General features: G+C 44.6%; 1 pseudogene; it reads left to right on the plus strand.

Annotated features, from left to right (window-relative positions):
* The first annotated feature begins 14,490 nt into the window (after window positions 1–14,490).
* LOC115467402 lies at window positions 14,491–14,732 on the plus strand (annotated as a pseudogene).
* The last annotated feature ends 1,940 nt before the right edge of the window (window positions 14,733–16,672 follow it).

The following is a 16,672-nucleotide window of genomic DNA, read 5'->3' on the forward strand; positions in this document are numbered from 1 at the left end:
TTACAAAGCGGCAGTAGGACTACTGCATGTGTAGCGAGCACCAAATCAACACCACTGCCTGGTTAGAATGCCCAGCCAGCAGTAATGTCGAAGTTGGTGCACGCACAGTAGAAAATGTGTTTTAATTTTAGCACACAACCATTTACTGCCCCCATTTTTAAAAGCCCTTTTTCCCAGCCCGTAGTAAAAAAAAAAAAAAAAAGTCCAGCGCACCCCAAAAACACACCCACATTACCACAGGCCACTTTTTACCGCAGCTTAGTAAAAGGCCCCCCCCCCCCCCCCTCCGTTTGCCCAACTACTACTACAAAGGCCTTGTTTACCTCTGTCCTGTTGTATATGGAGGTGCTTAATCGGCCTTACAGCTTTACACCCTGTACTCCATAATTGCCCTTATTGTATGGCTCAAGTACAGTGATATGTGCAGGTACTGAAATGTTCACAAAGTGGTGTGCGGATAAAACAATTTTATAAGCAGTGATGCATAGTAGTATCTGACATTTTAACGCTACAAGATTTATGTGTGCACAAATCAGCACCAAAGCCAGAATAAATAAAAGCCAGAATCTGTGGTGCTGAAGTGACAGAAACAGGTCAACGTACATTCCACACCCTGAGAGCAACCACCGTCTCAGCTACTCCGGGCACACTTACACCTTCCCCCCCCCCCCCCAAACCAGTCGGGACTGCCTCCACATTTTAACCACGTCCCACCCTGTACTGATCTCCTGCTGTGGAATCCCGCCAGCGCGCGCCTCTAAGACGGCGACGAGCAGGACTAGAGTCCTTGCTTCTCTCTTTCATAGACCGCTCTCCCTCCCCCCCTTAATTTGCACGGTCATGCAGAGGCGGTGCTCAACAGCTTCTCCACTATTAAGGAAAGGGAGCAGCAGCTTTCCGACCTCACATCACAACAGCAGTAGCACAGCATGAAAAATTCAGCATGCATCAAATTCATCATGGGCACACTAACTAAGGAAGGAACTCCCGCGCGCGCGCGCGTGCGCGTAGTGTACCTGGCGGGAGACCAGCGCTCAACCAATCAGCGCACGACAAGTGTTCGATGTCTGTGTCTTCGCTCTCGCTCCCCCCTCCTCCCCGCGCTGGCCGCTGCCTGGCCTCAAGCCAAGCGGGCGGGCGGGGGTGGGTGATAGTAGAACTTTGTGCCGTGCGTGAAGGTGTATAGTAGCAGATATATTTAAACGCTGTGGGAGATATATAGCAAGTAGAGAGGGTAGAGAATGAGAAAATGTATTGCACCATATTGTTAGTATTTCTGCTATTTTGTTTCTAAAACGGTATCAGATGTACTCAGCTATAGTGACACATGTAACCTACAAGTGAACAGATGCGCCCAAAGAGTTTATTGGCATGACAGTTTATATGTGTGTTACAAATGTACATTACAGGTTAACGTTAAAAAAAAAAACAGCCACCATGATGGAGACAAAGGTAAAAGAAATGCGCTGCAGTGAAGGTGTGAGAAAGGCGGTATTACTGGGTATACAGTGTCTCCTGCTGTCTGGAATCCAGATGTACAACTGCAGAACCGAGCTTCCAGCTCCCAAGCTGGCAATTCGAGTAGTCAAGCTGCTGATCCTTAATAGCTGCCACGTACAAGAGAGTTTTCCACACTGAATACTTACACAGATACACCTACAGAAATACATACTGCAAACTATGGCTCTCAGGCAAGCACTGACTATAAACACTATTCTGGAAATGCATGAATGTATACACAGGTACCTGTGTGCTCAGAGACACGTTTCAGGTGTATTAAAACTTTGATATACCGCACTAGTGAAAAGTTTAGTGAGGTTTACAAACTTAAAAAAATAATTGAAGGAAAATATAAAACCACAAAAATAAATAGAGGGAGAAAAAAAAAGAGCGTGAACTCCATTGGTAGATAGTATAGGGAACAGGAGAGTCAGAGAAACAGGAAGTAAATCTGTGATCTCCCATGTTTCACACTGTTTCCCCTGCTGGAGGTATAAAACCATGGCTTAAAAAGGTCTTAAGAGCCAAAAGCATATTGAAAGTGAAAAGTTTTAAGGGAGCAACTAAAAATCGAGTGACATGTTTCTAAGCGGAGATGGGGAGGCAAACTATTCCATAAACTACGGCCCACAACACTGAAAGCCTTATGGAGTCAAAGTGATTTTGACGGAAAGAAGGGATAGTCAGAGAATTAGACTGAGAGAATCTTAACGTTCTGGAAAGGGCATAAGGAATCAAGTGCCTGGAAAAATATAAAGGGATACCAAGAGTAGTGAATTTTGTGAATTTAGGTAACCAATGTTCGTCATGGAGGAGTGGGGTGATATGGTTATGTTTTTAGAGCCTGTCAGTAATCTAATTGCCCTGTTCTGCAGCAATTCAAGATGTTTGAGTTCTGACACTTTTGGTCCATGAAGAGGACTATTGCAATAATGTAGTTGAGCATGTGAATATTGAAACACTGAAACTGGCCATGTTTTGTTTGTCTGTACTTAAATTCTGTTGTCTGTCGAATGTACTGTAAAGCTAATGTATGTACATTTGTAATCCGCCAAGGTCCCTGGGATTGAGCAGAATATACATTTTTTAAATAAATAAATAGGTTGGTAATAACTAAAGAATGAAATAAATATTCAAAGTCCTGGCTTTGTAAATAGATGTCATACTGAAAAGATCATCCTGAGATTAAAGAATGATCATTGGACAATGTTAGAAAAGTGAGAATAAAATTATTATTAACATTTGTATAGCACTGCCAGACGCACACAGCGCTGAACATCCAAGATTAGTGTCAAAAATGACACCAAAGATTTTTAAAGTAGGTTGAAAATGAACTGGGGATCCTGCAATTGAGATGGGAAAATCAAGGACAGGTGATGTGAGAGAGGGCTAAAGCATGTGTTTTCTCTGGATTTAGCTTCAGTTTAGCAGTCAAAAGCCAATTAGCTATTGTAAAAAGTTTGGCATTGAGGTAAAAAATATTTTGTGAATGACTGTCGTCCAGAGTGATGATAATCTGTATATTGTCGACATAGACATATGTAGTTAGACCAAGGGTTTGGATAAGAATTAGAAAATTAGAAGTGGAGCTATGTAGACACTGAAAAGGAGCTAAATGTGGGACACCACATTGAAGTTTATACTGAGGGGAGGATGAATTGTGCCAATGAACCAGTGGCATATCTACGCCCCCCCCCCCCAAACTGGATCTGTGCCCCTGGTTTGGCTGGCGGGGGTCCCCAACCCCTGCTACCTGAAGCATTTTTTCCAGCGCAGTCTCCGGTGCTGCCGTATTTCCTGCCCTGCTCTCTCTTCCCCATATCCAGAACGCATGCTCAATTAAAACAAGCATGTCAGAGTTGACGTGAGGGGAAGAGAGAGCAGGGCAGGAAATGCAGCAGCACCGACAAGCATATTGTAAATGGCGTGAAGTCCCATGTCCAAAAGGGAGGCCTACTCTTGGAGAGAAAGCCCTGTAAAGTTTGGGGAGTCTCTGAATATAGCCTCTGTAATGCATAAACACGCATCAACTTTCTCTGTTGATGCGTGTTTATGCATTACAGAGGCTATATTCTCAGGACATTACTTCTTCCTGGAGATTGTCTGCTGAGAACCTCAGACACCTATATATGCAGATAAAATAATCCACTGCCTTTGTCTCCATTTCTGCCTAACATCTTACAGCTTCTGACTGAGAGTTGTTCAGGGAGAGGGCAGGCTTGACTTTACCACTAGGTAGATTAGATGACCGTCTAGGGTAACAGAATTTGGGGGATGGCAGTGCAGCACTTGGATGCCACTGTCAGCATGGTGGCAGGTCTTTGACAGGAACCTTGCATCAGAAAGTGCAAGATGGGACAGTTTTTGAGTGCCTGTGAGTACTCAAAGGCCTGCCGCCAGGCTTAATTGGGTGGAGGAGGATGATGGTAATGGCAGGGGGAAGGGAAGAGACGCTGAATACTTTTGGACAGGGGAAACAGGGAAAGAAGAGGCAATGTTTATTCTATAACTGTGCACCCGCATCTGTGTACCCCTTGTGCATGTAAAGTTACAAAATACCAGCACTTACATACACCTGCTGGCAGGGCACCTAATCACTATTCTGTAAAGGTGTGGGTAATTGGCATAGTGTGTAATACAAAGGAGTTGTAAGCCCCACTTAATCCATAACTTACAGAGTATTGTAATTTATGGCTGTTGTAACTGCAGACATGTAAACGTAAGATGCATCAAAAGTAGGACACGCTAGTGTTCAATAATGGAATTTGCATACGTCTAGTAGCGCTATAGAAATGATAAGTAGTAGTAATTTGGATGACCAGATGCCGTTATAAAATAGACTTTCACCACCCAATTATAGAATTGCCCTGTTGGTGGGGGGGGGGGGGGGGGGAAGGAAGAAGATGCTGGATACTTGAGGGGGGGGGGAGGAAAGGGCAGGGAACTTCTGGACAGTTAGGACGGGGTAGGGAAAAGATTAAAATGCCCCTTTGTTGCAGCAGGTAGGTTACAAACTGTGTTACAGGAGGACTCCCCCCCCCCCCCCTATCCCCCGGTTGCCTGCATATTCCTTGTAGGCTTTAAAAGTGCATTCAGCAGCTCATTCTGTTCATCTGTGAATGGGTCATTTTTCTTGCCTCTGAGCAGATGATCTTAGAGCTCCCCCTGGTGACTACACCTTGTCCTGCATCATCACCCAACCTGGGAAAAATTATTTGTTTCACTGTCTGACACAGGTCTTGTATAAGATACTAGCCAACACCCACAAACTAAGAAAGCACATCCAAATAGCAGATGAAATTTAATGTGGACAAATGCAAAGTGATGCACATTGGGAAGAATAATGTGAATCATAGTTACCTGATGCTAGGATCCACCTTAGGAGAAAAAGATCTAGGTGTCATTGTAGACAATATACTGAAATCTTCTGCCCAGTGTGTAGCATCGGCTAGAAAAGAAAACAGGATGCTAGGGATTATTAGGAAAGGAATGCAAAATAAGACCAAGAATATTATAATGCCTCTGTATCACTCCAAGGTGCGACCGCACCTTGAGTATTGCATTCAATTCTGGTTGCCCTATCTCAAGAAAGATATAGTGGAATTAGAAAAGGTTCAAAGAAGAGCGACCAAAATGATAAAGGGGATGGAACTCCTCCCATATGAGGAAAGGCTAAAGAGGTTAGAACTCTTCAGCTTGGAAATGAGATGGCTGAAGGGGGGATATGATTGAGGTCTATAAAATGGGTAAAAGTGAACCGATTTTTCAGCTGCCAGTTGCAAAGTTGACTCGGTTCATGCAACTGCCCCTGTTGCCCCCTGTGTAAGGCTGGTCCTGTGTGTAATACAAGAATCACTGGATGTAGTTTTGCTCCTGGAGTAAGTTAAAATTATGTGTTCCTGATAATTTGCCTTCTTTGAATTCTTCCAAACCAGTCTAGATGAGTGGGTTTGTCCCTTCTGAGAGCAGATGGAGATACAGTTGATTTATGTATATAGGCTGGGGCATCTAGGGCATCAACTATATTCAAGTATCATAGCTAAGGCTCATATTCATCATATCTTTCTGGTAGCAAATAGCATATTTTACTATTCGGCCGAATACGAATAGTGAAAAATATTATTCGGCCGAGCACGAATAATGAGCATTGAGCTTTAGCATAACAAAGAAGCAATGTGAAATCAGAGATCAAGTGCTTATTTCAGTAGGATTTAGCACAGTAGAGCCCTGGATTATTCATATTCGAATTTAAATCACTATTCGGGTGAATACGAATAATGTACTAAGGGCACTGTTCAGTCCGAATCGAATACGAATATGCAGTACAGCCCTACTTTCTGGTTTCCTTTCTTTCCTGTAAATAATGGATCTTTTTGTATGTGAAGGGTGGAAGCTGGAGAAAATCTGCTACATACAAGGAAAAGAAAGCCACAAACAGAATCCCCCTTATAGTGACATACAACCCAGAGCTGGAAAAATTAAGAAAAATCATAAAAGATCTACAGCCTCTACTCTAGGAGGATGAATTACTGAAAGAGATATTCCCATCCCCACCAGTGCTGGCCTTCCAGCAGCCACCCAACTTAAAGCACAAGCTAATTAAAAGTAAGCTCCCAACACAGACTCAAAAAGAAGAGAATGGCACACATCCTTGCAATATATTCAGCTGCAAACTATGCCAAAACATTTCACAGGACCCCATGCTCATTCACAAAGGAAAAATATTCAACATTAAGGAATCTTTCACGTGCTCATCTTCCAATGTGGTATATATCATTCAGTGTAAAAAATGCAGTGAAGGATCCTACATTGGAGAAACAAGTCAGATGCTAAAAAAGAGATTTAATTTACATAGACGCCATATGAAAAATGCTAGTACCAACCAGGATGTCACTTCAGTGGGGCAACACTTTACAAAACCAGAACACTGTACCAGTGATTTTATGGTAAGAATCCTAAAAGGGAACTTTAAAACAATACAGGAACGTAAGACCTTTGAAGTCAGAATGATTAAATATTTTGACACCCACCAGACAGGACTTAACAAAGATCTGGGTTTTCTAGTCCATTATAAACCATAAAATTGTACTGCTTTGTCACTCTCCTATCTCCATGCATATCTCCCTGTCCCTCATCCACCCGACTCTTCCTGTCTCTCACCTATCCACCCTAATCCTGTTAGACTGTCACTGAAATGCTTTGATGTTTCACTTATATATACTGTCATCTACCAACATTTGCTTATTTCCGATCTGACGAAGGGCTACCTTTGAAAGCTAATCAAAAAATGTATTAAGTTATGTCCAATAAAAAAGGTATCTTATTTTCTTTTCCATGTTTTATTTTGTTTTATTTCTATTGATTACCTCAAAAAGTGGACTAACACGGCTACCACATCTCTCTTTCTTTCCTGGGAAATTGTAGGTCTCGTGTCACCTCCCCTCTGAATTGCCATCTATTATCCTTTTTCTTTATGTTATCTGTCTCCCACTATGCTCCCTTAATGTGTCTAACGTGCTTAATGTGGACTTCCAGGTGGGCTCTGGACTGGTCTGGGAAGATTCAAGGAAAGCAAATTATCAGGTACACATAATTTCACCTCCCTTCTCTTCTTTGCCAGACCAGAAAAACGGGATGTACCCAAGCTGCTCCTAAACAGGACAGAAGGAAACCACAGAACTTCCAGGGACACAGCCATGGATAAGTCTGGATGTGCTGTGGCTCCACCTGTTTGGAGTGAGGCCCTACCAGTCAGCAGCATCAGCATAGAAGAACTGTGTCTATCCATGTTAACCTCTGGTCCCACCCAAAAATCAGTCCTTGCAGTGCCACTGAGTGCTTCTAAAGGCCAGTTCATCTCTAGTCTGAACAGCCAGCTTATAATGCTTGGTGAAAGGACACAAGAATGATCATATAAATGCCTTACAAATTTCTCCTGGGGGTGCACAGCTATACTCCCCCAGGAGGAGGATTTAGCCCTTAATGTACTCATATTCCTTCAGACCTGGGCACATTTCACAATGTTAGCCAATGCAATATCATCTCTGATTTATCTAGCTTTAGAAGGTGCTCCTCCTTTCCTTATTCCCACAAACAGGACAAAAAGACATTCTGACATTTTAGAACAGTTACTTCGAGGTACCACCTTAGTATTCATTTGACATATTCTCTCTAGATAGTGGTGTTTTCCTGACCTGGCAAGGTTTTCCCTCCTAAAGCTTGGTAAAGTGATTGCTTGATTCACATGGAATTCAGAAATCACCTTGGAGAAAGAAGAAGGAACAATCCTTAAGAGTTACTTTGTCTTTGGAAAGCCTCAAATATAGTTCCTTGAAGGAAAGCACCTGATGCTCTAAAATGTGCCTAGTTGAAGAGATGGCTGTCAAAAAAAGAAAGAAAGAAAATCTATTTTGAGAGAGAGGTCCTTGAGTTCTGCATTAACAGTTTCAGTTAGCAACTGAAGGCTGGAAGGATGATCTGTTGTACTTAAGTCCCCCCTTCTCCTTGTACTCTATCTCTGTTACATACAATGTTTGCTATTTATACCCTAAGAAAATTCAGAAAGCCCTTTTTCCAACCTTCTCTAAACAAAGACCCAAATGTCCACTATTAAGGTTTTAAAGGAAGACAGAGCTTGTGCTTAGCACCACCCTTCAAAGATTCTCTAAATCCTCGCATACACTAAGGAGGTTCCGCTTCTTCTGGCCTTCAACAGTGTGTCGATTATTAAACCCTCATATCCTTTCTTCCTTAGCATAGCCCTTTCAAGAGCCAGGCCATAAGAAAATAAAGAGATGGATTTTCTGTCACAATGGCCCAAGACTTGGCAGCCTTTCTTGTTGTGGGTGTTGAAGAGGATCTTCTACTTGGATCCTGATGAGGCCTTCATACCACAGGTACTTAGCCCAAGGTACATGAACTTCATCACTAGATCTGGGTGTTCTGTAGTTCATTGTATTATCCTGCCAATCAGAGGCCCATGGCAGAAACACAGATAGCAGCTTCTATTTGGACTAGGTCTGCACCAGTCTACCCATCCCCCATGACCCATGTTTTCTTCTGCAACAGAAAATGTTAGGGGCGTTGTCTTCAACCAGGATGTCATTAGGTTCAACTGTGTTCTTATTTGCTTATGGACCCCCAGGCAGACCCCTATTTGTAGACATTCTCTGGGGCTACACAAACAATAAGAAGATGGGTCCTGTGGGGCAGGGCAAAGAATTATCTTCAAAGCCCTCAGGCTTACAAATCTGTTGGTCCCTGGCTACTGCACCTTGACCTTCTTGAGAAGGGTGCTTCTTGAAATAAGTCCATTCCACACGGATCAAACTTCAGAAACAAGAAAGCAGCAGAAGAAACACTTGAGGTTGATATAGGTTCTTCACTAGATGTACAGTATTATATAAACAGCATTATTCTCTTCCTCTCCCGATGAGAAGGCTTCAGTTTCCCTTTCACTCTTCTCACTCACTGGCTTCTGGCTCCCAGGACCTTAGTTGTGATAGCTGGTATAGGATTTCTTTCTCTTATCGATTGCAGGATATTCTCCTGGGGACTGAGTCCACCTGAGGCTCCAGTGCTCCCTTCTCTCCTCAGTTTATAAAGAGGACTATTAGACACCCTTTTCAGCCATTTTTCTTTTGCCTTCACTCCTTATGAGACACCACTGGCTTGAACTCATCCGGAGTTCAGCCCAGCTTGGTAGTAAAAAGAACCCTTCAACATGGCTTCTTCCACTCTGTATCTGGGGTGATGGCTGAACCAGGAGTGCAAGATGAATCAGAGCTTCCAGGTCAGGTTACAGAAGTAAGTAGCCAGCTTTCCTCCTCCTCTTAAATTTGCATTGGCTACCATTTTCCTTCAGAACTTAGTTTAAACTTTTAAGAGTGATTTATAGTTGATTACTGTTGGATGCACTCTGTTAGATCCCTCCATTCCTCCTTGGACGTATTAAAGATTTTGGCTGTGAAGGAGGTCCATCTTGTGTTGATCCAGCTTTGTGGAATTCACTACTAAAGCACTTTAGACCTCAAGAGTCTTATTTGTGTTTCTGTAAACATTATAAGGCATTGCAAACATTGTATGATATGCAGATTTATTGTAGAGAATACTTTACATTTTATGTTGTATGTTTTGTAAACTGCTCAGAATCTTTATTTAAATACAATAACCCAGATCTGCAGTCCTGGAACCTGATTTTAGGTGGGATGGGGTGGGGCTCACTCTGGCCATTGCCTGCCCTTGAGTCTAGGAGGGCTCATCTAAGGAGTAAGCCAAGCCTCTTCACTTACTTTTCTTCCATGCAGCATTGCCTGCTCCTTTTGCTGGAGACAGAGAAATACTGGCTGCCTTCCGTCTATATAAACAAGTCAAGCAGCTTTTTGTTTTTTCTTTTTCGCTATCTGCTGACAGGAGGGACAAACCCATTCATTTGGACTGATCTGGCAGGGCCAAAAAGGAATGCCAGATTAAATAGGTGTGATCAGTGATAGATTTCTGCTGATCCTGTCCCTAAGCATTATTAGTGCTAGTGCCACATGTCCTCACCCCTTTCCTAAACCTATGAGTCCTTCCTTTCCACTGTGGCTTCTTTCCCTAGCCCCACACCACTATTCTAGTGGTGCAATAGCAAGCTCAGATTTTAGTGAACGCACACTTAATTCCTGTGCTCACTCAGCCTGAGTATAATATCACATTGCTAGAAAGAAGCCTCTATATGGGGAGATTTTGAAGTATGAAATGAACACAGGGGCGTAGCTACGGGTGGGCCTGGATGGGCCCAGGCCCACCCAATCTCGGCTCAGGCCCACCCAAATGACGACGACTGGAACGGCGACTTTTTTACTCGGTCGCAGCGATGAACGGGCGGGCAGCGCTTCGGTAGTAAAAGCAACAAGGAGGCAGGTCGACTGCTCCATCATTCGCTTCCCTGCTTGCCCTCTGCGTCCCGCCTTCCTCTGACGTCATTTCCTTTTGGGCAGGCGGGACGCTGAGAGGGCAGGGAAGCGAAGGACAGAGTCGAACCTACCTCCTTGTTGCTTTTCCTACCGCTGCCTGCCCGCTCGTTCGTCGCTGCAACTTCGGGAGTGCAAACAGCAAGCAAACCTGTGAGCTGCTTCATCCACGTTGTCCTTATAGGTGGCTGGGAGATGCTGCAAAGGGGGAGGGAGGGGAGGAGATGCTGGACAGAAGGGGATGGGCAGAAACAGGATGGGCAGGGGAGAGAGGAGAACTGCTGGACAACAGGGATTGATGGAAGGGATAGGGGAGAGAGGAAATTTGCTGGAGATGGATGGAGGAGAGGGCAGGGGAGAATGGAGAGTTGCTGGATGGAGCGGAGGGCAGGGGAAGGAGGGGAATTGCTGGGGATGGATGGAGGGGAAAGGGGAGAGAGGAATTTCGCTGGGTATGGATGGAGGGGAGGGCAGGGGAGAATTGCTGAACATGCAGGGGACAGAGGACATTTGCTGGATATGGGTGGATGGAGGAGATGGGAGGGGAGAATGGAGAGTTGCTGGACAGATGGATGGAGGGAGGGGAGAAAAGTCAGGGAGGAGATGCGCATGGATGGAGGGGAGGGAAGAGAGCAGACATGCTGGACATGGATGGCGTGGAGGGCAGGAAAGAGAGGAAAAATGTTGGACAAGGATGGAGGGAAGGAAAGATAAAGGAAGGAGATGCACATGGATGGAGGGGAAGGGAGAGAGGAGAAATGCTGGACATGGATGGAGGGGAGGGAAGACAGAGGAAGTAGATGCGCATGGATGGAGGGGAGGGAAGACAGGAAGTAGATGCACATGGATGGAGGGGAGTGAGGAGAAATGGTGGACATGGATGGAGGGAAAACTGCTGAGTTTAAGGGCTGGTTTGGAACACGTTGAGGGCAGATACTGAAACTCGAGGAAGGATAGGGACAGGGCTACAGATGGTAGACAGGACACATAAGGACACAGGAGGATGGTGGACATGGTGAGAGAAAAAATATCAAATGGAAAGAAGACACTGCATAAAACAGAAGACACTGGGACCAAAGCGAATAGATCGGACAACAAAGGTAGAAAAAAGTATTTTATTCAGAATGTATTAATTGGAATATGTCAGATTTTTGAAATGTGCATCTGTGATATTTTGCATGTAAGTTTCAATTTTTCTGGTATTGCTGCATGCTGAGTCTGACTTCTTGAGTTAACTTTCCAGTTCAGTATTTTGCCTTCATATTTTTTGATTTCTAGTTCATTGTGTCATGTCTGTTGTGTCATGTGTTTTTCATGTGTAATCAAGGTGCAGTATTCTCTAGCGTGTAGTATTTGCAGCCCTTTTTGTTTTGCTTTTTTTTTTTCACGAGGTAGTGTATTGGTGTTTTAGAGCCTAGTGTAATAACAGTTCTGCCTTTTCAAGCATAAGGTTGTAGCTCATCCTGTCCTTGGAATTAGTGCTGTTATGGTTTAGTAAGGGTATGAGTGTGTTTTTGCACAAGTTTGTGTATAGCATTTTGCAGTGGAGAGATTGTGGGATAATGTAATTATATTTAAAAATATCAATTTTTCCATTAAGTATGTATGTGGTTATACTGATGCAGGGCAGCTGTTGGGCAGACTACTTAGAAAACCATCATCAAGTGAATTCTAAGGTATTATTTTGTAGGATCCCAAGAGACACTACTCATATAAGTGCATGCCCACCCATATTAGCTCTGGGCCCATCCAAAATCTCAGGTCTGGCTACGCCACTGAATGAACACCATCAAATAGCTAAATGTTTCTGCATTGGTCTGGAAGTGCAGACCAACCCTGCCCCGTGGATGTACACTAACTCCAAATTCTATAAATGGCACTAAATATTGCGCTTAGCACTGAAAATTGGGCTCTAACAATCAACGATCGGTACTAATTGGCATTATTTACAATTTATGCATGTAAATTTAAGCGGCTGGATCCGCACGTAAATTTTATATGCAGGTCCAAAAAAAGGGGGCATGGCCATGGGAGGGTCAGGGACAGATCGGAAGCGTTTCCACAATTTATGTGCGCTGTTATAGAATAAAGCGGATCTGGTTCTAATTTAGGTGTGAGGATTTACACCAGGTTTCATTGATGTAAATGGTTGTGCTAAAAAGTATTTGCTGTTCTTGGCACTAAACACTATTTTTTTCGGTGCCAAATTTTTAGGAACCATTTATTGGATTTAGACCTAAATGTATGTCTGGTATAACTATATGACAAGAAAAGGGGGAAAAACAAAAACATTCACCTTACCATGAATTTAAACCAAAGCATAAGGTCTAATGGCAACCTAGCACACAAAAAACAAACAAAAAAACTTTTCCTGTATACCTAAACTCTTTCCTACCCACTTTATTTCCACAAATCCACTAAAGTACCTCAAACATTAGGGAATGAAAACAGGACCTGGGAAGAAAAGACATCAAACAGATGTGAAACAGGGTAAAGGGTCTCTTACAGTGCCAGCTATTTCAAACCCGTGTCTCTTAATATGCAGTTCTTATCATCTATCAAAACCTCCCACTGGGCGTGTGCAATTTTATTAAAAGGCAGTTATAAACAATACGTTCTAATCACACACATAAACTTCTTTACTTAATAAACTTTCAAGTGCTTCATACTGACTAACAAAAACAAATAGTGACCACTTATCTGCAACATGATGAAAATATGTAACACCTGATGCCCACAGCAGGAAAAAAAAGAAGCGATAATACTCCAGTGCGGGTGATTTTTCAGACATCGTTTGGATTATTGTGTGTCCAGTTATGGAAGCCATACCTCCAGAAGAACATACCCAGCCTAGAAAAGAGCTACCAAAATGGTGTGGAGTCTGTATCAAAAACCCTGTGAACTGAGACTGAGGGGCTCATTTTCAAAGCACTTAAAGTTCCGTAGGTTACTATGTAACTTTGTAAGTCTAACAGACGGATGATCAAAACCCCGCGCTGTTCCAAACAGCGTTCCAAAAATAGCGCTGGAATATCGCGGGGCTTTACCGCACCGATGATCAGAGATAATTACATGCAAATTTAAGTACACAATTATCTCTAATCATGGGGTAGAAGTGCGGGAGAATTGTGCCTGAGCATGCAATCCTCCCGCACTTGTTTGACAGGTCTGGCCTGTCAAAAGCCCAAACCTCTCCAACACAGGAGCTGGAGGTCCATGGGATCACCAGGCCCAAACTACCCCTGCCCCGAGCAACGGGGGCTGGAGGTCCCCTTGAGATGATCCCCCTCCCCCAGGTTCAGGGAGGGTTGGAGATCCGGTGGGTCTCCAGCCCCCCCAATCCCCCAGTAAAGGGTCCCTGGTGGTCCAGTGATCAATCCGCCCCCCCCTGTCGCTGGGGGGGGGGGGGGGGTTGGCCACCCACTGGGCCACCAGGGACTGTTTGGTTGCCCACTGGGCCACCAGGGACTTTTTAGACATTTTGAGTGGAGTTAGGGGGGGCTGGAGACCCACCAAATCTCCAGCCCTCCCTGAACCTGGGGGGGGGGGGAGATCGTTGGGGGGACCGGAGGTCCGCCGGACCTCCAGCCCCCTGTCGCTGGCAGGTTTGCTTTGTTGGGGGGGAATGGGGGCCTGCCAGCATGCAACTGCATGCTGGACAGGGCTCACCATTCCTCCCCAATGATCTGCAAACCCTAATACCAGCGCGGTGCGGCCAGCAACCCAATCTTTGGCACGCTGGTCGCTGATCATTGGGGATGAATATGTTTAGCCCCGTTTAGCATGCATTTGCATGCTAGTTACGTTCAGAGCCCTCGAGCGCATTGTTTCACACGCTCGAGGGCTCTGATCATGGGGCGGTAGCAAACGCTGGCGCTAGTATAGCGCTAACAGCCTCTACCGCCGGCGTTTGCTTCTGATCATCCCCCTGTAAGTGCTTTGAAGATACACCTGTTAAGGATCTAAATCTGTATATCTGAGAAGAAAGGAGAGGAGAAGTGGTGGTAGTGGTGGAAAGGGAGGGGCATGGCAGATTAAGTCTATACTTGTTGAGATTATTTCTATAGTGTGTAACTGGAGAAATGTGTTGGAAAGTGTTTGGTCTCACTGTCCATGAAGAAGAGTTGCAGTATTCTCTTCTGAACATGTCTTACAAGTCAGCATTTGGGATGTGGCAGATTACAGGAGCCTGCTGTCCTAGCCTATGCTTCTAGGTGTGTACCTGTGTACATGTACAGTGAATGTACGCATATAGAAAAAAAAGTGCATTTGTGCAGATACTGGTATAATATTATGTATGGATGCAATTTGGGCCTGATGCTCAGAAGAAAATGCAGGTGCTAGAGGCCACTAGTGCCAGACTAGCAACCGCATTTGCAAGCGTACAGTGCTGAGGATTGGAACACAGGAACTAACAATGCGCTGGAGTAACAGCGCTGCTAACAAGGGCGCCCTTAATGCTGCAAATTCTACACCTACTCGGATCTGGCATTAGGGAGTTTACACAGGCAGCGAGCTGGGATGGGAGAAGAAGAAATAGGAAAAGCTCCCCTCGCTATGCTTCCTGAGCTTTTATGCTAATTATCATTCTTGTAAGAGAAAAATGTTTTCCGCTTTGGTTAAGAACAGTGCCCGTTTATTTTGGAAAATGTGTCAAGTTGAGGTTTTCTCCTTTAGTTAAAAATAACTGAAATTACACAGCGGCACAATCAAAGTAACAGTAGAAAGTTGGTGTGTAACTTTGGCTTACTTACACTTTGTAAACCCTTCTAATGTCGATGGCCGAGTTTTCAAGTGTCCATATCCAGCAGGTACAGGCACAGCGGGAGCCGGCACTTCCTCCTCCTTCCCTTCTCCCCCTTCTGGTGTTCTGGGCATGTGCTCGAGAGCTGTGCTTAACGCAGAACTCGAGTGCATGTGCCAGGCACCATCCTCCCACCGAACTCCCTAATGCTCAATGCTATGAGCGCGCCTAAATTTGCATCTCATTAGCGTTGAGCATTAAGGAGTTCCTTCGCCGCACTGATCCGCCGGTAAACAGCACTGGAGTTTTGAGCATCTGCCCCCCCCCCCCCCCATGTGTATGTATGTGCAGGAGGGTCATGGAAGACATAAAACATTAGTGACTTTCAATGAATTTAGTGTAACATGTTCTGTCACAGAATGGCAGTGTCCAAGAGCATGCTTTACTATTCTACCAGGTTTTGTTGCTGTATGTGGTATATGGCTGTGCGTGTGCAGTTTGCACAGATAAGTACACAGTGAGTGTATCTGTGGGTGTTTATGAACCTAGTGTATGTGAGTTTATAACTATGAAGTACATACATGAATGAGGTGTCTGCCAGTGTGTGTGCACTGTGGCTTGCCTTTGCACAGCAACAAAAGAGATTTAATTGTAGGAGAGGAGAATAAAGCAGGGTCAGGGGTGTGTCTCACTGCAGGAATGGAAAGTGAGAGCCATCCTTTGCCTGAGGGGGGTGTGGGGAGGGAAGCTGTGCAAGCCATCACCTCAGACATGTTTGGTCGACTCTGCAGGTGAAGGCGCGCGTTTTTACCATATAAGGCCATCTCTATACTCAACTCATCCCTACCCCTTCCCAGATGAGAGAGAAAAAAGTCATGATGCAAGGAGTGAACCTGGGATTCACCCAAAAGAGCCTCTGCCAGTGCATGCCTCCCCCTCCCCCTGCGGGACTCCCAGGCACCCTTATTCATTGGTGAAGCTTCTTACCTTTGCTTGTACAGTAAATATCTAGGACAACATGTCAGTACACGACAGGCACGCCTGTCAATGTACAAAGATCCCAAAGAACAGATTTCATGCAGCGACTGAATGCCCTATCTCCCTACCCCCCCCCCCCCCCCCCCTGTTCCCCTAAACGCAATTCATTCTATTTCACTGAAAAATGGAGGGGAAGGTGGTGACAAGAGACTGAAAGAGGCAGAATTTTCTCCATGCTTATTAGGACTGGTTGCTCAGCTGGAGCTGCCACTGGCTCTGATTCTGTGTCTGATTTCTAGCCTCCTCCCTTTCTATCTAAGAAAATATTCTTTTACTGAAAGGGTGCTGGATGCCTGGAATGGCCTCCCGGTGGAGGTTGTGGAGATGAGGACTGTGTCAGAATTTAAGAAAGCATGGGATAGGCATGTGGGATCCCTTAGGAAAGAAAGAGTTAGTGGTTACTGAGGATGAGCAGACTGGATGGGCCATTTGGCCC

This window comes from Microcaecilia unicolor, chromosome 3, assembly GCF_901765095.1.
Source record: "Microcaecilia unicolor chromosome 3, aMicUni1.1, whole genome shotgun sequence".
Lineage (NCBI taxonomy): Eukaryota > Metazoa > Chordata > Amphibia > Gymnophiona > Siphonopidae > Microcaecilia > Microcaecilia unicolor.